Genomic DNA, 22,154 nt, shown 5'->3' with positions numbered 1-22,154 from the left:
ACCTGAGGTCCCATCACTGAGATTCAGTCCCAGGCAGCTGACTGGTGTCCTCTCTGTAGGAACCAGAAGCACCTAAACAGCAATAGAATCAGGGCAAGCTCTCACCAGGTCACTTGCTATTCGATGGGAAAGAGCAGTGGTGAGACAGGGTCTGACAGCATAGGCAGAAGCAATCACTAGGAAAACTCTCCATATTTTTTATCCCAGTGAGTCAAAAGTCCTCAATAATGGGCTCCATACACATGTACCCAGAAATCCGGCTTGCCTGTTCTCGGAGCTGTATAACTATCAGCACCCAGCAAGTGATTTATAACAGCTACTCGAGCGTGAGTTTCTATTAAATACACAACAATTAGTGATCCTAATAGTCCACTACAACTTAATTGGATGCTGAAAATTGCTTTGTTAAAAGCTCGTTGAGGGATTGGGGTAAGTAATTGTAAATTCAGCTTCCAGATGACTTTCTTGTTCCTGGAGAATTGGTCCTTACCTTCGGCTGGATTTTCAGTTCCATCCCAGGGAGTGGCACGCCATGGGCAGCTCAGACCCCAGGGCAGTCACTCCCCGGGAGGTCAGCTTGACTTCAGGTCTTCTGAAGTCTAGGCAGCAGCAGGGAGGGAGGGGGGTAGCAAGTCTCAGCCAGAGCCATCCTGCCACTCCCAGGCTTCCTGACCCAACTGCAATTTCAAGTTCAGCACCCCTCCCCAAATGACACAGCTGCAGCTCTGGAGGCAGCCGCTGGCCCCAGCCCAGCCTGTGTCTGTGCACTTCGGTGCTGGCTGCTCAGGAGCAGAGAGGCCAGTCTAGAGCTGATCCAAGGGTACTGCTTTCTACTTTTCATTTTCATCCATCCATCTGTTCATCATCATCCATCTGTCCACCCACCCATGCATCCATCCACCCATGCATCCGCCATCCATCCCTCCATCCATCCAACAACCTTCAGTCCATCCATCCATACATACATCTATTCCTCCAATGAGCCAATGAGCCAACCATCCACCCATCCATCCATCCATCCATCCAACAACCATCAGTCCATCCATCCATCCATCCATACATCTATTCCTCCAATGAGCCAATGAGCCAACCATCCACCCATCCATCCATCCATCCAACAACCATCAGTCCATCCATCCATCCATACATCTATTCCTCCAATGAGCCAATGAGCCAACCATCCACCCATCCATCCATCCATCCATCCAACAACCATCAGTCCATCCATCCATCCATACATCTATTCCTCCAATGAGCCAACCATCCGTCCATCCGTCCATCCATCCCTCCCTCCCTCCAACCATCCACCAGCAACCATCCATCCCCCATCCATCACGCCATCCATCCAACAACCATCAGTCCTTCCATCCATCATACATCTATTCCTCCAACCATCCATCCATCCACCCATTTTTCCCACCACCCACCCCACCATCCATGCACCCATCGACACCTCCAAAGAACCATCCACCCAGCTACCACCCACGTATTTATTCCTCCATTCTTCACTCACCCACTCAGTACTGAGGTCATGCTGCATAAGTGCACAGGTTTTCAGTCAAACCATGTGCAATAGGCTCTGTGACCTTGAGCCTAACTTTGATATGGCACAGTTTCTTCATCTGTAAAATGGGGGAAATATGGGGCTTAAAAGTCACCTTGAGAGTAATTAGTGCTCAACAAAAGCCAGCTGTTGTCACTACTGTTGTTATTACCAAATATTCACTGAAGCTGTCGTGAGCCAGATTCTGTGGTTTTCCAGGGATTGCAGAAAACGTTCTGGGGTTCAGAGGAGTTCTGGGGATGGCTTCACGGAGCGGCCATGCTGTGGAGAGAAGGGAGCTTAGCTGTGGCAACTGGTGAGTAAATGGTTTATTCTACTTTGAAACAAGGACAACACCGCCATCTCGTCATGTTTCCTCTGTTAAAGTCTTTGCTCAGAGCTACCCATTCTTAAACAAAGTGGGACACGGCATGACACTGAAGATACCCTAGGGGAGATCCTGGTTTAACTTACTGAAAATGATTTGGTATTTGGAACCAAACCTAGCTGATTTCCTGAACTTCAGTCAACTCAATGACCCTCAGTTTCTGTGTTACCAAAAGAAGCCAGACCCAGACGATGGTCAAGTCGTCGTCCAACTCTGGCCGAAGTCGGTGCACAGCAAGGCTTCCCCATCGCCACGGCGGCTCCTTTACAGAAGATGCTGGATTTGTGAATCCAGCCCTTGACAGAAGGGGCATAACTTATGAGGACAACAGATAATTTTAAAAATAAAAGCCATGCCATGTAGTAGTCAAGCTGATTGACAAGTATTATTGGAGGCTTCACGTCGGCTCCCCGCCAGCTGCCGGGAGGGGCTGGCCGGCGGGCTCAGGGGTCCGGAGGACAGAGAGGAGGCTGACGGAGCACGGCTGGCCCGAGCTCACTGCCGAGGGCACAGGGGCCCAGGGGCCAGCACGTCGTCGCGCAAGGTCACAATCTCAGGCGCATGGAGACCTTTTTGGGGTCCGCTAGAGGGACAGAAGCCTGAATTTGAACGAAAAAGTCTGCATCACGCCGCTGAGAGATCACTGGCTTCTCTTCCTTTCCAGCAAACAACCTCCTTGTTTCTGGAGGACGGAAGGTGAGGGGGGGTCTGTTTGTCCTGGCTCAGCTCGGAGCTTCCCTCCGGTCATCAGTCCCAGGACCACACGTCTCTCCCGCCATCTCAAATAAACAAATAAATAAGTCTTTTTAAAAAGCGTCTTTGTAACTCAGCACCATAAGGATAGGAAAGAGTAAGTGTCGTTACATCTAGTGAAGAGCTGGAATTAGTAAGTTGACTAAAAGCGTATTTAAGGTGCTCGGATTTGGGGTAGGAAGTTCGTGAACTGCCCCTGCCCAAACCCGCCCAGATCGGGGTCCCCGAGCAGCGTGTCGCACACCTGTTCGAGCCCAGCAGAAGACCTCTGTCCTGTGTCGCTCAAGCCTTAGCAGGTCCCCGTTTGCGAAAGCCCCGAGTCTGAGCCCTAATGACTCTCACCAGCACGTTGTCCAAAAATGCGCCGCAGCTGTTCTCCGTCCCGGTCGGTTCAGACGGGAGCTCACCTCTGCTCCCGTGTGCCGGAGGCTGGGCATCTAGAACGGGGTCTTCTGGAAAGGCGGGTAACCAGGACTGGTTTCTCCAAACACAAAAATTATCACCCCGGGCTCCACTCTGTCCAGGGCACTACCAGATTCAGACCCGGCTACCATACGCTCAGGTTCCAAAGGATTTCACACTGATTTCTGCTCATGATAATGGTTGCATCCCAGAGTCATTGACTTGGGGTCGATCTGCCAGATGCTTGGGGGGCAGAGGCTGTTTGGAAAGCGGAGAAGGGGGCAGGTGGGAGTGCAGTGTGTTCCAACGTAATCTGGTGTCTTCTTGGTCTGCATTTCCCAGAAGGCCTTGCAGCAAGTGCTTGAGTCAATTCAGGTGGATACATTTGTATCTCATTCAAAGAGCACCTGAGCAGGGTCTCTAAGCCCGCCCGCTGAAACCCTCACAGGTGGACCACTGAGCGGGGGGCTTCTGGGAGGGGTCTCCAGACTTTCTGATGGTAGCTGTGGGGCCCTGGCTCTGGAGCCTGAGGATGCAGCAGTAGCTTCCCAGCTGAGCAGGTGGCATCCCGCTAGCAAAGAGCTTTGTTGGCTCAGTTTTGCTTTCAAACTTGTTCCTCAACTTGCAACTTGGAATGCATTTCCTCAGCTTTGCTCAGACTCCCTCTTGGCCTGTACCTGGTGAAGTCCTTCCTACTTTACCAGCCGGCATGGACCCTGTTCTCCCCAACTGTGCCTCGACAGAGCCAAGGCAGGGACACCCCTCCTGGGAGAAGGGCTCTATCATTTCCAACAGCTTCTCAATGGGGCTATGACCCAAGAAAGGCTGGAAGCCTTGCCCATTGGAGACGCGCAGGAAGTTCTCCTGGGGCGAGGCAGGTGTCCGGGGAGGGTTGGGGGAATGCTTCTAAGACCCTCCGCTCGTTCGTGCTCTGCCCATCTGGAGTTTCAGATCCCGGGTCTAATTAACACGCTCACCTGCATTCATTTCATACTCAGTTCAATTCAACACATTCAATGACTTGTTTAATAAATAAGCAGTGAAGAAGCCTTCACCAGGCCCCGTGCTAGGAGCTGGGGGAGCAGAAACACCTGCCGTAATTCCTACGGAGGGTGGGTGGGCTCGGCTGCCGTGTGCACAAAACCCCACAAAACGAGCCATTGCTATATGGGACCATTATGGCCACAGAGCTGCGCGCCGCCACTGGTGGGTAACGCGCAGGACGAGAAAGCAACCCGGATAACGGCCATGAACACCCACTCTGGCGGGCACCGCACATTCCGCCCCTCCCCCAGGAGGCAGGGTCCACTTCTCCGTCCCTTGAATATGGGTCGGTCCCATGACGAGCCTGGGATAATGGCAAGTACGATGCAATCCAGGGTTCAGAAAGCACCTGTGCGTCCGCTGGGTCTTGGCGGTGCCACCGCTGCCGTGTAGGCCGAGAGCACGCCTGGGCTGCTTGGAGACACAGAGCCTGGTGACCTCATTAACTCCCGCTGACCGACAGCTGGTGCGCAGCCAGCCGCCCCGACCTCCAGCGGGCCGCAGACAAGGAATGACCCTGGCCGAGCCCAGCAGAAGATCCACCCAGCGGGCCCAGCCTGCGGTTGGGGTGTGAACGCAGCAGGCGACAGATGGCTGTTCTTTCAAACCACCAAGCTGCGGGGCCGCTTCTCCTACTCTGTGCCCAGATCGCTCCCTGGCAGGATTATCATGGTAACGGGCAGAATCGTCTCTGTTTTCCGGTAACTAAGACATCACACCTGAAACGGGGTTTGCATTTGGAGTAAGGCTCCAACCACCTGCATGGTGTCCCTCTTCTGGAGCCTTCTTCCTCGTCTAAAAGCAGTTAATGATGGCTGACGGCCCAGGAGCTATGCAGGTTGGCCCTCTGGTATCAAACGCCATCCTCCAAGCTAATGGAGAGGCAGCCGTGTCTGAGACACTCCGTCATGGTCAAGGGCAGGTGTCCGGCCATGAGGCGCGGACGCTATTTGGCAAGGCTTCCTGCCAACACACTGCCAACTTGGTCTAGAGGCTACGGATCCGAAAGGGCATTGGCTCCTCCTTAGGTGGACCAGGGTCTGAGCTCTAGCCCTGCCCTCAGTGTGGACATGGTCTCGAGCGAGTCAGGTCACCTGGCACAGCCCCCACTGGCTCGCGGGCTGCTTGGGCTGACGTCACCAGGACGTGGGAGCCAAGGGCTCAGTACACACATGCCAGCGTCCTCAGCGCCCGTTCTGGCTCAAGGCTCAAGGTCACTGCAGTAACCTTGAGCCTTAGTAACCGTGGCAGCCGTCCGTGCCTCGACAAGCTGGGTGGCGCCCTAGGTGGGTCTGGAGGACGCCGTGCTGAGCCAACTGAGCCAGACCCCGAAGGAGAGAGGCCAGATAATCTCACTTACACGGGGAATCCAGAAAGTTAGACTTGAGGAGGCAGAGAGTAGGTGGTGGCTGCCTGGGGCCGGGGAGCTGACGGTCAGGGGGCTCAGCGTCACTCACACGGGACCCGACAGACGCAGGTGGCCAGAGTTAACAACTCTGCCCTGTGTCCTCGAGTGCAGAGCGACAAGCCCGTCCCCCTCAAATCTGAGAGCAGAGCACCAGCAGCTGCTACCACACAGGAGCGTCTTGAAGCCGCGGGTCTTCTCTGTCAGACGTGCGCCGTCGGTGCTTCTGTCCAGCTGTGGCAGGTCAAACATCCGAAACTGCTCACCAGTCAAACGACCTCGCTCTCCTGCCAAATAAAAGTTGGAGGAAAATGTACGTTCTGGGCAGCTGTGTCCCTCATCTTGGGGGTCCTGGTCCCCTGGCTGCTGCCAGGCCCCCCAAAGCAGATGCCCCCCCGATCCGAGCGCAGCGAAGACGCCGTGCCTCCGAATGGCGTGGCCAGCTGCTGTCTAAGCGTTCTCCAAACCCGAAACCAGCCGGTGCTGTTTGCTTTGGTTCAGGTCTGGAGGAGACGGGATGAGGCCGTCAGGAACCACAGGGACTTTTCTGGTGGCTTGGAATGTTGGGGACACTGAATTTCTTCTAACTTCCCTCCGCATCGCAGAGCCTGAGTGGTCTCCGTGAGCCCGTGGAGAAAGGGGGCAGTGGGCTCGTGAATCACCTGCTCGGGCCCACAGTTCCTCTGCCGGGGTTGCAGCTTCCCTCCCGGGGACGAGGGCCGCCTGTGCTGTGTGTGTCTTGGGGGCTGTCTGAGTGCCGGCTAGGCCCAGGTCCCGGGGGACGAGGGCTGGGAGGCACAGCAGAAGCCGGTTCCTCGGGCGAGGGCTTGACCAGCAGTCTGCCGGGAGGCTGAGTCACACCGGAGGCACATTTTATCAAGAGAATTAAGCGCAGGTCACCAGCTCATAACCCTCCCTGGTGTTTCCACAGCTTTCTCTAAGACAGGCCTTGCACGGGGACGGCCCCGAGAGAGATCTCTGCGTTTGGAGCCCAGGCCAGTGAGTGGAGGCGGCCTGACCTGAGAGAGAGAGAGAGAGAGCCCTCTGAGCCCTGAGATTTGGGGGCGGTCATTACAACGACCAGCCCCTCTGCAGGTGGCCTTGGCCCACCCCACTCAGCGGACCAGGACTAGAAAGCCCCCTGTCCTTCGTCCGTGCGTGCGGCATGGCCCAGCCATGGCCTCGTGGTGGCCCCTCTTTGGGGGCCGTTGTGGTATAGACTATAAACAACCCAGCAGCTGCCCGGCATCTGCAGGCCTGGTTCGAATCCCAGCTCTATCCTCTACATGTCCTTTGAGACCCAGTTTCCCCATCCGTCCAACGGGCATGGCAGTCTGGGCCCCCTGCCCTCAGGGCTTGGGCACGGGCGCTGCGGCGATGGGTGTGAGAGGCGTGTTGCCGTCCGCACAGCCCTGTGGACACAGGCGTGAGGGAGCAGAGGCCACACCAGGATCTTGCCTCTGGAAGCTATGACACCTTCCACGTGTGTCTGTGGGCACCTGCTCCCTGGCACGACTCCTGGCCCCACAGCAATGAGACTCGGACTCGAGTCCACTTTTGTTCATTTATTTACGTATAAAGATTTTATTTATTTATTTGACAGCAAGCGTGGGGGGGGGGGGAGGCAGGCTCCCCACTGAGCAGGGAGCCTGATGCAGGGCTCGATCCCAGGACCCTGGGATCATGACCTGAGCTGAAGGCAGAGGCTCAAACAACTGAGCCCCCCAGGCGCCCTGGGGTCCGCTTCTGACATCAGTGCTTCCTGCTTGAGCAGAGACTCAGGAGGAGGCTGCATTTGTTCTCCCTGCAGGTGCTTCCCCATTCGCTGGCCGTGTCCGGGGACGAGAGCCCATCGATCTTGCAACCAACCAGTCGGGGACGGCGTGGGAGGTGGTGTCCAGCTCACCTTCTGCCGATGCCTGCTTGCGGGACGGTGAGCCCGGAGGAGCAGCCCCCCTGGGCTCCCCAGCGAGCTGTGTGGCGCAGGAGCCTCCTCGGCCTCCCTCCCAGCCTCACTCACAAGGATCCTTTCGTGACCTTCACAAGCCCCACGTGGGGCCGCAGAGCCTCCCTCGGGGCCTATGCCTCGGTCTCCAAGCCCTCGTCCCGGGGAGGCCATTAGGCCAGGTGCACAGAGCCCGAGTCCGGACGCCCACCGTTCCAGTCCGAGCTGCTTCCGTGTCCTCACCATGGGACGGAGACACTGGACAGGCTCCACCTGTCTCAGACCTGGTCCGAATTGCACAACAAGGCTCTGAGGCCTGGAGAGCACACAGGGAGCTGCTTGGTGGGCACGCGGTGAGGGCTGAGCCTGGTCCCTACGGACCTCGCTCTGGGCGGCTGGTCTAGCAGCCTGGACTCTGTCTTGCTCTCCATAGACAGCGGTGCTGGAGAATTTCCATCCAGCCCGCTGCCCTGGGGCCGGCACCCTCGGGGCCATTGGAATGTGGAGTCTGGGGCCGCCCCAGGCCCTCAACTCAGGACCAGTCCCCAAGGGCTCTGCTCCAGTGAGGGGCCCTGTGCCCAGCCCGCCGGTAGGTGTCGCCCTGACACAAGGTTGGCGGGAGCCACTGCGCCGGACTTTGCAAAGCCAATGACTATTGGCAAGGCCATTTTCTTCGTGCGCAGGAAGGCACCCAAGTGCGTGTGGCCCTGCAGGAGGGGTGCCTGTGTGTGTGTGTGCGCGCGTCAGTGTGCACATTCCCAACAAACACCCTGACAGCAGAGCGCCCAGGGAGGTGCACCACACCTTGAGCCAGGACAGGTCCCAGGGAGGTAAAGCCTTGCTGGGACTCAGTTTCCCCAGCTGTCCCCGAGGGCGGTGGCCCCAGCACAGTGCAAGGTGAGGACTGCCAGAGAAGGCGTTGGACAGGACACCCGTCACTCGGTGAGTTTCAGTTGTTCTTGGTGTGGTTGTCCTGCATTTGGAAAACTTTCTGAGCCTGCCAGGACTGGGGGAGCCGCTGGCCCGCTCAGGCAGCCCGAGTGTCCGGGAAGGGACCAGTCCATGAGGTGATGGAGGCAGACTGGGGATGGAGCTCCTTTCGTGGTGCTGAGGCTCCCGATGCCACCAGCTGCCCCCCAAAGTAGTGACTGTGGCCCCGGCAGGTGCCTCCCAGTCCTGTCCCCTCGCCAGGCCCCGAGTTCTAAAGCCCACACTTTCTTTTCTTTTTTACTTTTTTTAAAATTTAATTTCTTTTCAGCGTAACATTATTCATTGTTTAAGAACCACACCCAGTGCTCCATGCAATCCGTGCCCTCCCGATTACCCCCCCCCCCGGCTCCCCCAACCTCCCACCCCCCCCTTCAAAACCCTCAGATTGTTTTTCAGAGTCCCTAGTCTCTCATGGTTCACCTCCCCTTCCAATTTCCCCCAACTCCCTTCTCCTCTCCATCTCCCCATGTCCTCCATGCTATTTGTTATGCTCCACAAATAAGTGAAACCGTATGATACTTGACTCTCTCTGCTTGACTTATTTCACTCAGCATAATCTCTTCCAGTCCCGTCAATGTTGCTACAAAAGTTGGGTATTCGTCTTTTCTGATGGAGGCATCATACTCCATAGTGTATATGGACCACATCTTCCTTATCCATTCGTCCGTTGAAGGGCATTTTGGTTCTTTCCACAGTTTGGCGACCGTGGCCATTGCTGCTATAAACATTGGGGTACGGATGGCCCTTCTTTTCACTACATCTGTATCTTTGGGGTAAATACCCAGGAGTGAAGTTGCAGGGTCATAGGGGATTTCTATTTTTAATTTCTTGAGGAATCTCCACACTGTTCTCCAAAATGGCTGCACCAACTTGCATTCCCACCAACAGTATAAGAGGGTTCCCCTTTCTCCACATCCTCTCCAACACATGTTGTTTCCTGTCTTGCTAATTTTGGCCATTCTAACTGGTGTAAGGTGGTATCTCAATGTGGTTTTAATTTGAATCTCGCTGATGGCTAATGATGATGAACATTTTTTCATGTGTCTGATAGCCATTTGTATGTCTTCATTGGAGAAGTGTCTGTTCATGTCTTGTGCCCATTTTTTGATATGATTATCTGTTTTGTGTGTGTTGAGTTTGAGAAGTTCTTTATAGATCCTGGATATCAACCTTTTGTCTGTACTGTCATTTGCAAATATCTACTCCCATTCCGTGGGTTGCCTCTTTGTTTTTTTGACTGTTTCCTTTGCTGTGCAGAAGCTTTTGATCCCAAAAGTTCATTTTCGCTTTTGTTTCCTTTGCCTTTGGAGACTTATCTTGAAAGAAGTTGCTGTGGGTGATATCGAAGAGGTTACTGCCTATGTTCTCCTCTAGGATTCTGAAGGATTCCTGTCTCACGTTGAGGTCTTTTATCCATTTCGAGTTTATCTCTGTGTACGGTGTAAGAGAATGGTCGAGTTTCATTCTTCTACATATAGCTGCCCAGTTTTCCCAGCACCATTTATTGAAGAGACTGTCTTTTTTTCCACTGTATATTTTTTCCTGCTTTGTCGAAGATTATTTGACCATAAAGTTGAGGGTCCATAGCTGGGCTCTCTACTGTGTTCCACTGGTCTATGTGTCTGTTTTTATGCCAGTACCATGCTGTCTTGGTGATCACAGCTTTGTAGTAAAGCTTGAAATCAGGCAGTGTGATGCTGTGAGTTTTGTTTTTCTTTTTCAACATTTCCTTAGTGATTCGGGGGTCTCTTCTGATTCCATACAAATTTTAGGATTATTTGCTCCAGTTCTTTGAAAAATACTGGTGGAATTTTTATCAGAATGGCATTAAAGTATAGATTTCTCTAGGCAGTATAGACATTTTAACAATGTTTATTCTTCTGATCCAAGAGCATGGAATGATCTTCCATCTTTTTTGTCTTCTTTGACTTCTTTCATGAGTGTTCTGTAGTTCCTCGAGTACAGATCCTTTACCTCTTTGGTTAGGTTTATTCCCAGGTATCTTATGGTTCTTGGTGTAAAGCCCACACTTTCATTAAAGTCTGTGCTCTTGAGCCATTTCAGGGTAAAATCCTGCAAGGACATTAACTGACATGAAATAAATGGTCAGGTTTGCATTTCAGGCCACTTTCCGGCAGCTTGGCGGACGCTCTGGGGAAGGCCAAGGCAGGACGCGGTGTCCAGAGATGGAGACCAGGCCTGTGTGCACAGTGCCGGGCCTTGTGGGGAAAGACGGGACTGGCAACCTGAGAGCCGCTCCAGGAAGAAGAGGCTGCCCGAAGGTAACTGGCGGTGTGTGCCTCACACAACGGCATCACTGTCCCCGGGACGCTAAGGCACTAAGGCAGTGTCCTACTAAGGGCTTTGGGCCTCCCAGAATTGGAGGGTTTGAGCAGGAGGGTCCCAGGAAACGGAATGGGCAGAGTCTGGGGAGAGGCAGGCAGCTTGCCGGGTGGAGGGAGAGAGTGTCCGCTCTGAGCCGGTGCTCGGTTCGCTGCTTCCTTCCCACATTCTCATCTGTGAACCAGGGACAATGCGGTGGCCTTTGCAGGGCTGTTGAGAATGAGAGACACACATGAAATGTGGGCCATGGTGACCCTGGGCCAGCGATGAGAACCAGGGATTCGAGGGCGCCCTGACTTTCTCCACCGCTGACCCCTGAGGCTCCTCTGGCTGCTCCAGCGGCCCCCTGAAGCCCCCGGCCCACTGAGCCGATGGGCCCGTCCACTCACACCTGAGCCAGAGCAGGAAGTGACCCTCCCCGAGGGCCTGCTCTGTGCCGGGAAATGCGCCAAGTGTTTTCCAAACATGTAGACCACTTCCACCCCATGAGGACACAGGGCTCAGGGTCCCCAGGATGACTTGGCTTCCCAGGACGTGGGGGACAGATGTCTAAGCCCCTTCTCCTGGCCCAGCAGCCACCCACTGATCCCAGCCGGACGCCGCTCTGTGCTTCAGAGCAGAGACTCGAGGTCAGCAGAAAGTGGCTGGGGAGTCGGTGAGTCGCCCGCCAGCGAGGCGGGGCGTCTAATCCCTTCTGTTTCTCAACCGACAGCCATGCATCAGCCTGCTAAAGTTCACTCCCTGTGCACCCTCCCAACTGGCTCACGGGGCCTCCGAGAGGACCCGCAGACCTCAAACTGCTCTTTGTCTTAAAAGACAAATAGTTTAATTATTGAAAGGTGTGCACACAGCTGCCTCCCATCTGTCTCTTCCCACTGAGCCACTGGCCAGCTTCAGGCAAAGCACCAGCCGAGGACTGTGTCAGACTGGGCAGCCCTTGAACCAGTGCTGGTGGGCCCGAGTGTGGGCCCCATGAGCCCCACCTGGCTTAGGAGGCAGCTTCATGACAATTGGCTCAGGTGGCCCCTCCAGGCAGGAGATGCAGGTGAACAGGTGAGGAAGTCTGAGGCCAAGAATGGTCTCTGCAACCCCACCCAGCCCTCGGAGGATGAGGGTCCAAATCGGCCCACGGAATCCAGGCTTCTCCTTTCTCCGTGCTGAGATTTAACTTGGGTTCCCTCAGAAGGAACCCTGTGAGAACCACATCTCCAAGGTCCTCTGAGCACATGTCCCTGCATACTGAGCAGCTCAGGGCGTTTATTTCTCCTTCACAGAAGTCACTGCCCTCCTCCGATGGAGGGGTCATGTCATGGCTCTCTGACCCCCTGCACAGATGGCCTCACTTTTGTTGTTTTCCTCAAAGCCATGTAGAGGCACCGGGATGGAGGGATGGATTGGGTGCATGGGTGGGTGGAGGGGTGGGTGGAAAAATGGACGGATGGACAGATGGATGGACGGATGGACGGATGGATGGTTGGACGGATGGACGGATAGACGGATGGATGGACAGATGGATGGATGGACGGATAGATGGATGGACGGACGGATGGATGGATGGATGGATGGATGATGGATGGATGATGGATGGATGGATGGACGGACGGACGGACGGACGGATGGACGGATGGATGGTTGGATGGATGGAAAAATGGGTGGTGGGTGGATGGGTGGGTGGTAAATAGGTAGGTGGATGAGGGACAGATAGAGTAGAGCCGGATGCAGACAGGCAGGTGGATGCTGTGGCGGAGACCACCCCAATCAGTGCAGGATGCCCTCCCACCCCTGCCCCCAGGACCCTCTTCATTGCCATTCTGCAGACGTGAGATGTTCTCACTATATTTCCCCCAGGGCAAGGCTCCTCTTATGAATGTGATGACGAGGCCTGTGGTGTTCACTAAAAAAGATAATTGTGTTCACAACTGACACACTTCATCAGGCCGGGGCTGGGAGCTCACGATAAGCAGAGCAAAGCAGGTAAGTCCCATTCTGGGAAGTCTGGAACTGCTGCCCTTCCTGGTCCAGGCTGAGAAGGGCCCAGGTCCAAAACAGATTACATCTGGAAGGCACGGAGTCTTTGGGTCCTGACTGTACTGATAACCAGCTGTGTGACCTGGGAGCAGCAACCCAACCTCTCTGAGCTTCAGTCCTCCCACCCAAAAGCCGGGGCAATATCTACTGTGCTCCCTCAGTGTGATGTCAGCAACAAAGGCAACCAAATGCTCTGTCAACTGTACAGTGTTTTGCAAATTAAGACATGTTGGCTACCATTACTCTGTTCAGTGGTGGGCCCCAAGACTGGTTGTAGAAACAGACAGAATGGTGATGACAATGATGACATCAGTGACATTTGTGCTATCTCCTGTTAGCTGATCGTCCCATGCTTGGAGGCTCAGCTGGGTGCTTGCCCTACATTTCATTTTATCCCCACCTGTCCTCACGGAGAGCTACTGATTTCATCCTGCAGGGCTGGGAGCTTAAGCCCCCAAGAGGAGAATTTGTGGGTACAGACACCAGCACCAGGGATGGAATTTGACCCTGGAGTCTCTGGTCTCCAATTCTTGACTCTGGGTCACTGCACCCATCCATCTCCCTGTCCCAACGGTATGATGTCCCCAAAACAACCTGAGGCCAGCTCTAGAACTTCCACAGGAAAAGCCCCTTCCCTTCTAGCCAAGCCTGTAGGGATCAACTGAGACCACTAATCTCAAGCCTGGAAGTCTCTGAACCTCTCGGGTCCACTGTGACCTGGCCCTCCTTCTGCTTCAAGGTGGAGGAAGGTAAGGTAGTGAGTGAGGTCACCATGATTAATGGGTGAGGCTAGCTTGTCCCAGAATTGAAGAGGAAATGGGTCATCTCAGAGCACCTAGGCAAGAACATGCACATGTCACCTCTGAGTCTGCACACATCACCAGCCACTGGGGAGAAACTTCTAGAAGGTGTCAGGAAGCAGAAGTTGGTTTAAAAGCATAAGATGGTGGCAGATAGCAGGTGAAAAGATCAGGTGTGATTAGAGAAAAAGTTAGAATATTCCCTCTTGGTTACTCTGTCCACAAGGCACCCACACCATGAATAAGATTTGGGTTAATCTAAATATGTTTGTCAATTAAAATACATAGAGAGAGACTCACACATATATGCAGATTCAAAAAGTGTTTGTGTAACAAACCATCCCCAAGCCCACTGTCTTGGAACCACCACCCTCACAGGATTGCCCACGGGGCTGAATCAGCTGGGCAGTCTAGCCATAAGACAGGGCATCAAGTTGGAGGCCTGGCTCATGAGATGGCCAGATGGCTCTGGCTGTCTGTTGGTGCTGGAGGCTGGAGGGTGTTGGGGCGAGAGGGCCACATAACTTACTTCCTAGCAGGCTGGTCCAGGAGAAGCAGGAGAGAGAACAGTCCTGTGCACAAGCCTCTGCTTGTGCCACATTTGTTACTGGGGCATTGGCCATATTAAGTCACAAGGCCAAGCCCAGATTTAAGTAGGCGGAGAAGTAGACTAGTCCCTTGACTGGGGGGAGGACTCTAAGGTCATAAGGCAAAGAGGTCTGCTGACAGAGAAGGGAAGAATGTGCTTCAGGCTAGGCTGGATCCAGGGATTCAAGCAACATCTTTGATTTGCTTTTGCTTGGCTCGGCTGTATAGCATGCTGGCCACTAGCAGCCCTGGGACTAGGGTGTGAAAGACTGTCTCCCCCAAGCTTCTGAAGAAAGTCCTGAAATTGCCACTCTCTGGCTTTGATTGGGTTGTGAGTCCATTTCTGAGCAGATGTTGAATTAGAGGAATGTGAAGCTCTGATTATCTCTTTCAGGGACCAGAAGGGATAGTGAGCTCCACTCAACCACAGGGACAGAAGAGGAGTGGTTGGCCAAGAAAACCAGGTGCCAACATCAGATGCCTGCAGACAATCAGGAGGCAGATGAACGCAAACACGCATGGAGTGCCAGACAGCCACATGAAGTGTCTGTTCAGGTGCTTCGCCCATTTTTATTTGGGTTGTTTGTCTTTTTATTATTGAGTTGTAGGGGTTCTTGATATATGCTAGATACGAGTCTATGGTCAGATAACTATTTTGTGAATATCTTTTCCAAGTTGGAAGCTTTCCTTTCATCTTCTTAGAGGCATCTCTTGATTTGATGAACAGAGTTTTAGATTTTGATAATGTCCAATAATTTAATTTTCTTGTTGTTCTTACGTCCTATGTCCTGTCTGAGAAGCGCTTTGCCTATCTCAAAGTCACCAAGGTATCTTCTGGGTGTCTCCTTTAGCAAATTTACAGGTTTTGTTTGTACTTTTAGATCTGCCTTGAATTTGTTTTGGTGAGTAATGGGAGGTAAAGGTCAAGTTTCTTTGCTTCCAGATAGATATCCGGTTGTCCTCACATCCCCACTGCCTTCTGGGTTCACCTTGGAAATAACGTACACCTTCACAGCTGGAAGACACCTAGAAAGCCTCAGTGCTTGAATGTCAAGCAACACGTTTCTAAATGGCCCATGGGTCAAAGAGGAAATGATGAGGAAAATTGGACTAGGGAAGAGACTGTCCTTGACATCACCGGTATGATGGGGACCTCCACAACTCTGCTTCCTGCCCTCCACCTTGCCCTCCATCCCCAAACCCCATCCCTACCCCCATCTCCCCCCCTTTCACAAATCCCATAACTTCACTTCTTATCCCTGACCCATCCGCGTACCCCCATCTCTAACCCCCAGCCTCTGCCCCCCATCCCTGCCCACACCACCTCCCCCACATCCACGCCCTCCATCCCCTCTGAGTTTCCTTGACCAAGAGGCCAGCCACATGCCCCTCCAGAACACACGGCAAGATTCACAGAGTCGGCACTGTTGTGGAGTGGCTGATATCCTAGAGACGCATCTGAGGTCAGACTTCACCCTCCCTTAAAGCCCTCTCTTTGTTCAAAACTGCGTTCATGCACTCGGTGTGTGCACAGCGAGAACTCCCCTCGGGCCCCGGGGAAGCAAAACCACCATAGTCCTTGCTCACATGGGGCTTCCAAGTGGGGGACACAGACGAACAAATCTGCAGATACGTACAATAATTACGGGTGTGCGTGTTCTGGCAGGGAAGCAAAGCCCTTCTAAGATGGCCAGGGAGCAAGGAGTCCAGGACCAGCAAACAACCCCCCCGTCGTCATTTGGCGGATCCTATAAAAGCTCTTGCCCTCTCCCTGCCTGTTGCTTCGGGGAGCGCTGTGTCTCCGCAGATGCCGAGAATGGCCAGGAGGCAGGCATTGTCTTGGAAGCTCACAGGCACAAGCCCACGGTCGGTGAGGGGTCCCCTCAGGGCCACCACTTGTCCTATTTCTGTTAGATTATACGCCGCTCGCACATGGCCTCGTTCTGGATAGATGCTCGGGGCACCCTAATGCTATTGAAGAGAGTCTCCATCCTTGGGCTCTGGTCCTCTGAGAAAGGCGTTGCAGGGACGAAGTGAGAGGCCCCACCGAGCACCTGCCCGGGACGGTCACTGCAGGGATCTGGGAGTCGGGCACGGACCTCGGTGGCTGAGCCTGAAAAGACTTTGCTCTTGACCCCATCAGCCTCATGGCCTCAGGACTGGACCGGAAGGTAGGGGCCATCGATCTGAGTGCTTGGGACCAAAGCTTGGGGCCCCTTTGTGACACCCTCTGTGGGGCCATCCAAGTGTCCCTTGATTACCTCTGTCGACAGGGCACTCTCCGATTCCCAGGGCAGCCAGCTCGGGAGAAGGTGGGAACCTCAGATGAGGGAAGCCCAGCGCTCTGGGGCGGGACACCGAGTCCTCATTACACACGGAACACCAGCCCTTCGTGTTTTTCTGAGCGCGTCTATACGCTTATCAGAGAAGTGCTTTTTCTGTGTCATTCTATGGACAGTCAAAGAAGCAGGCCAGTTACTTTCACCTAAGATCCTGGGGGAGTCTTTACTTGCATCTGGCCCCTCGGGCTCCGGTGAAAGCGGGGGGGAGCCCTGGGCCCCTCGCACGGACTCAGACAAAGCAGGGGGCTGAAAATCGCGGCCAGTCCTGTCAGAGCCAGGGGCCCAGGAGGGCAATCCGAGCCAGCAAATCTGCTCACACGCCACCTATCTTGAGAAACGAGGACATCAAAAATAGCAAGGCCCTAATTCCACAGCCTGGAACTGCCATCTCCAGAGCTGGTAATAAGCTAAGACAATAAGTCCCACTCCTGCGACGTTTTCACAATAGAATCTTTTTTAAGTACTTCAAATTCTTTCAGAGGAAAAAGAAAAATGGTTAAGTGGTCTTTAACGACAGAACAGAAGTTCCCAGCAGCTTTGGGGCAAAATAGTCTGGCCGAGTGGTGAAGGATGGCCCCGTTTTCACTTCACGGACGCCCGGCGGTTCCCGGCCCGGGGGGGTCTGATGCCCTGATTTGACGAGGCGGCCGGTAGCTCTGCAGGCAGGAGCGGAGGCCGTCTGGGGCAACTCCGGCGGGAACACCTGAACCACACGAGCTCGGACGCTCGCTCGACTCATGCTTGGTCGATAACGCCCCAAACCCAGGCAGAGTCTCTTGCTTCAGACAAACAATCAATACCCAAACCAGCAGACGGTTTACGAGTCCTGGAGCCCACGGCTCGGGGATGGTTCTTCCTCATCCAGACATTTCCTGGGAGACGGTGTTGGGGCCAGGCCACGTGTACGCAGAGTTCACACCCAGTCAACGATGTTTGCCCGGGGCGCCTGGGGGGCTCGGCCGATAATCCTCTGCCTTCGGCTCAGGTCATGGTCCCAGGGTCCTGGGATCCAGCCCCGCATCGGGCTCCCTGCTCAGCGGGGAGCCTGCTTTCTCCTCTCCCTCTCCCCCTGCTCGTGTTCCCGCTCTCGCTGTGCCTTTCGCTGTCAAATAAGTAAGTAAAATCTTAAATAAAAAAAAAAAAAAGAAGGAGAAGAAGAAAGGAAGGAAGGAAGGAAGGAAGGAAGGAAGGAAGATTTTGCCAAATCCTACAACAAGAAGCCTCCTTCCTCCTGTTTTCTGGATTTCTGCGACCCTGTCTGGGTGGAGGCTGTTCTGGAGATGGTTTGGAAGGACGTCCATCATCGTTCATGAAATATTGATCGGTGATGGGACCCAGGCTTTGGGCAAGACCGGCGGTGGACGTGCCCTGGGCTTCGGACAGCACACGCGCCGGAGGGAAGACCACACGCCGCGGAAATCCGAGGAGGGAGTCCGCGGCTGGAGGCAAACTCCCGGAACAGACGAAAGACGGAGGTGGCCTCCGCCTCCGAGCGAGGGGACTTGGATGTCAGGGGCACGGACGGAAACACAGAACACGATCACGCTTGGCTCGTAAGCAAACGATGTTCACCTACTTGGAGTAAACAAATCCTGAATAACGACTCGTCCAGCATCAGGGAGGCCTGATTCTCTCCACCCCTGGGAGAGGAGTTGCTGGCGGGAGGGGAGAAGACGCGGACCTGATCCGCAGGGAGCGCCCCAAACCCATGGGTGGGGAGGCTGTGGGGGAAGCAGGGCCTCTGCTCGAGCACAGACGATGCGCGCGTCAAGACGTCAGGACAGAGACCAGATGCCACTGGCAAGCGGGGAACGGAGGGGGACTGTCGTCCGTCCTTACACAGCCCTCAGCACTGTCATCCGTCCTTACACAGCCCTCAGCACTGGTCGGCATGTCTGTGCTCGTGTGGGCACACAGGTCCCACACGCGGGACTCACAACAGGCGCACACAGAACACACGGCGTGTGTGACTTGTGTTCCACGTGACATACGCATGACACACAGCACAAGGCACACCCATGCACACAGGACTGTGACGTGCACACGTGACATGTACACACACACCTACAGGCGTGACACAGATGTACACACACGACATCACGCACATCACACATGGCAATGCACAGCACACATAGGACACACACATCCACACATGTGCACACGTGCACACACACATGACAACCCACATGGCACACACGGCTCACATGGCACGCACACATGCACACGTGCACACGCATCCTGTTCTGTTTCATGAACACATCAGAGGACGAGGGAGGAAAGGACCCACCCCGCCCAGCTGAGGGCAGCATGCCGGCCGGTGACTGGGCAGTACCAGGGGGAGATGCCAGGCAGATCTTCGCAGAACCGTGAAGAAAGCCCGAGGCCCCTGGTCGGGGTGTGGGATCCAGGAGCCACTGGGAGGTCCGGGCTCCCCGTTTGGCTTCCGTGTGGCCTTCTGCTGCCCTGCCATCCCCCGGGGCAGGAGAAGGGAAGGTGTGTGACCATCCGGCTGAGCCAGGTGACTGTGCCCCAGCCTATCCTGGGCTCACCGCGGGGGGCCACCGAGCCTCCCCCAGACCCTGCATCTGGCTCGCCTGAGTGGCTCCAGCGTGGGTCCTTGTCACCCTCCGCTCAGAGCTGCCGCAGCTTGCTGCCCCTACATGCATGGCACAGGGGAGACTGTGGGCCCCATGCAGGACAGAGGGGGACGTCCTGGCGGCTGGTCCCTCGCACCCCTCCGAGGTTCCTTCACCCTGCTGGGCCTGGGCCGGTCCTCCTGAGCCAGGGGCTCACCGGGACGAGGCTGCGCGCTGCTGGGACACTTCGGATCCGTGCCTGGGAGCCAGTGACCATGTCGGCTCGGCCTCGGGTCGGCTGAGGGCTGTGGGTCTCGCTGTGGCAGGAGCCAGGGCCGCGAGCCCTAGCGAGATCGGGGCCATGGGGGACCCCAGCCTGGGCGGTGCCTGCGCATTGTCCCGCTCAGGCAGGCGGGGAGCTGGCAGCCGTGCTGCAGGAGAGCCACAGGGGGACGCGGCCTCCGCCCAAGTGGCTCCTTCTTTTAAGGCAGATACACTTAGTTTCCCTGCAAGTCCCACCCTCCTCCAGGTTCAAAGCGACACCGGCCGAGCCACAGTTCCTCTGGGCAGCCGCGACGGAACCAGAGCTGGGGTTGTGCACTCAGCCCCATCCCCAAGCCCTGGGCCTCAGTTTCCTCCATGGAGTGGGGAGAAAATCCAGCCCCCAAGATTGCTGTTCTGAGAAGGGCTACACCGTCCGGCCACATGCCAGGAGCCGAGGTCCTGGCCGCCCGCCGTTCCCCGACAGGCTTCCTCCCGCCTCCCCATCCTCTGGCGTTTCCCTCGGCCTCTTTCGCCGCACGCTACCCCTCCATGCGACAGCCGAGGCTCGGGGTGCGCACCGACACAGTCACACGTTTACAAACACCCCGCTCCACCGGGGCAAGCGTGGCGGTATGTTCTAGCACGTTTTCCTCTCGGCTACGACACAGCCCAGAGCCGCGGAGAGCCGAGCTCGGAGCCGGGACTGCAGGGAGCCGTCCTGCCGAGCCTCTTAATAGCTGTGAGCCCTGGGGAGGCAGCGGGGACAGGGCGGGAGGGAAACCTGGACCTGGAAGCTGGGGGCAGAGTGGGGCAGGGGGACAGGAGACGTCCCGGCCCGGAGCCTGCTCGTCTGTCTCAGGCCCTGGGAGTCGGCGCCCAAACCCCAGGCTCGAGGACGTGCACTTGGCACGAAGGACGGCGTCATGTCTCTGCGCCGTCTGGAATCAGTGCTTTGCTCTGTGCTCGTCTCTCATGCGGCAGGTGGCCTAGGGCTGCTTGGGTCGCAGATTTCTGAGAGAAAAGGTGCATCCCTGGAGGGCCCTCGGGCTGTGACAAGAACCTGGAGCAGCCCTGGGCCGTGAGAACTGTCCCTTCTGAGGAGCTCAGCACCTCTGCTCCCAGCACAGGCGAAGGACACGGATTCCCTCCACGGAGGTGTCCACCCCACGGGCCCACGCATCGCCTCCGCCACCTGCGAGCAGGCTGTCTTCCCCGCCCCGCCCCAACCCTCATCTGGGTCACCGGCCCTGCACCGCACACCCGCCAGCTCCCGTCTCTCCTTCTCTACCGCCCCGGACTCTGCCCTCTGGACACGCTCTCCCTATGTGGCTTCTGAGATGCCGAAGTTCCGTGTCAGGAAAACTGGGGATGGCCTCAGAAGGGGCCACCAACAGTGGTGACACCACCACGCCCCCGAGAATGGTGTCCAGTGAGCCCTTCTGCCCACCTTCCCCACGAGCTATTTAACAAGCTGCAGAGAAGAGTGGCTGAGAATTCTCATGGAAAATAATAACGTGAACGATCCCCGTCCAGGGAAACGCAAACCCACGGGGCCTGCCGGCGTGGAACGGTCCTGCGCGGGGGCTAGAACCGGCCGGGGTGCGGGCAGCGTGTCCACGATGCGGGCTGGTGGCAACATCTGGTCGGCCCCTTAGTCATTCGTGAGTTAACTGGAACCTGGGCTGTTCGTTCCATATTTGCAAGGCTCACCTTTTCGCCTTTTTAAAGCTTTGTTCCTCAGTGTGCTTCCTCCTTTGTCTTCTGCTGGTGACCGCTCCCCTCCGTGCGGCCCCAGACGTGTCCTCCGTCCCCGAGCCTTTCTGCCCGCCAGCCCCTGGCGACCCCGTCCAGCCACCAGCCTCGCGATGGCAGGTGTCCAAGACTAACCTCCGTGCCCAGCCCCACTCCCGGCCCCCGCCCGCAGCCCCAGGCTGGTGAGTCCAGGCTCCTCGCTATGGCCACCGGGTCAGCTCACAGGAGTCTCACATGGGGTGCAGACTCTCCACCCCTCTGACCGGTCCTTCCCTGGGCTCCCTGTGGAGCTAAATCTTGGAGCAGCCCCTAATTCCTCTTTCTCCACCCCACATTTTATCCATATACCAACCCGCCCTGTGCGCTTTCCCTTTGCACAGCCCCTCACCGTGTGAGCTGGTGGCAGCCCCAGCCCAGTCTCCTCCAGCTGGGGCCCCATCTACATCTCCGTGCCCCTGCCCCCTCCCCTGGGCTCACGGCTCTCCCGGCACCTGGCCGCAGAGGAAAGATGGTGTCGGGAGCAGAAATGACCCGAGTTGGGAAGGCGTGTTCGGGCCTTTTGCTTATGAGCTTTTGTTCATGGCATCTGGCACCGTCTTCCGTTATATGACATCTTGAGCCACTCTTGTTGTCATCTTGTGCAGCAGAATGTAAATGTTCTTGTCTGTTCTGTGCCCCTCCATATATCCAGAATCTGGACAAGGACCAGGCCATAGTAGGTTGTCAGTGAATGTGCATTGGATGAATGATCGCTTTCTCTCCGAGAAACGGCTCCCTGACAGGAGGATAGAGGTTTAATAGGCAGCAGTGGGGGCTCAGAAATGAAACACAGCACTTGGAGAAAGGAAGGGGTTCAAGCAAAGTCATGTGGGCGGGAACAGTCTACCACTCGACACACTCATCTGTCCGTACGTGTCCCGCTTTTGGTTCAACACAACACACCTCCTTTGAGGGCCTACTACGTGCCAGGCACTGTTCTGGAGCAGAGACA

The sequence above is a fragment of the Mustela erminea genome, chromosome 9 (genome assembly GCF_009829155.1).
Source record: "Mustela erminea isolate mMusErm1 chromosome 9, mMusErm1.Pri, whole genome shotgun sequence".
NCBI classification, from domain to species: domain Eukaryota; kingdom Metazoa; phylum Chordata; class Mammalia; order Carnivora; family Mustelidae; genus Mustela; species Mustela erminea.
This window is presented reverse-complemented; position numbering follows the sequence as displayed.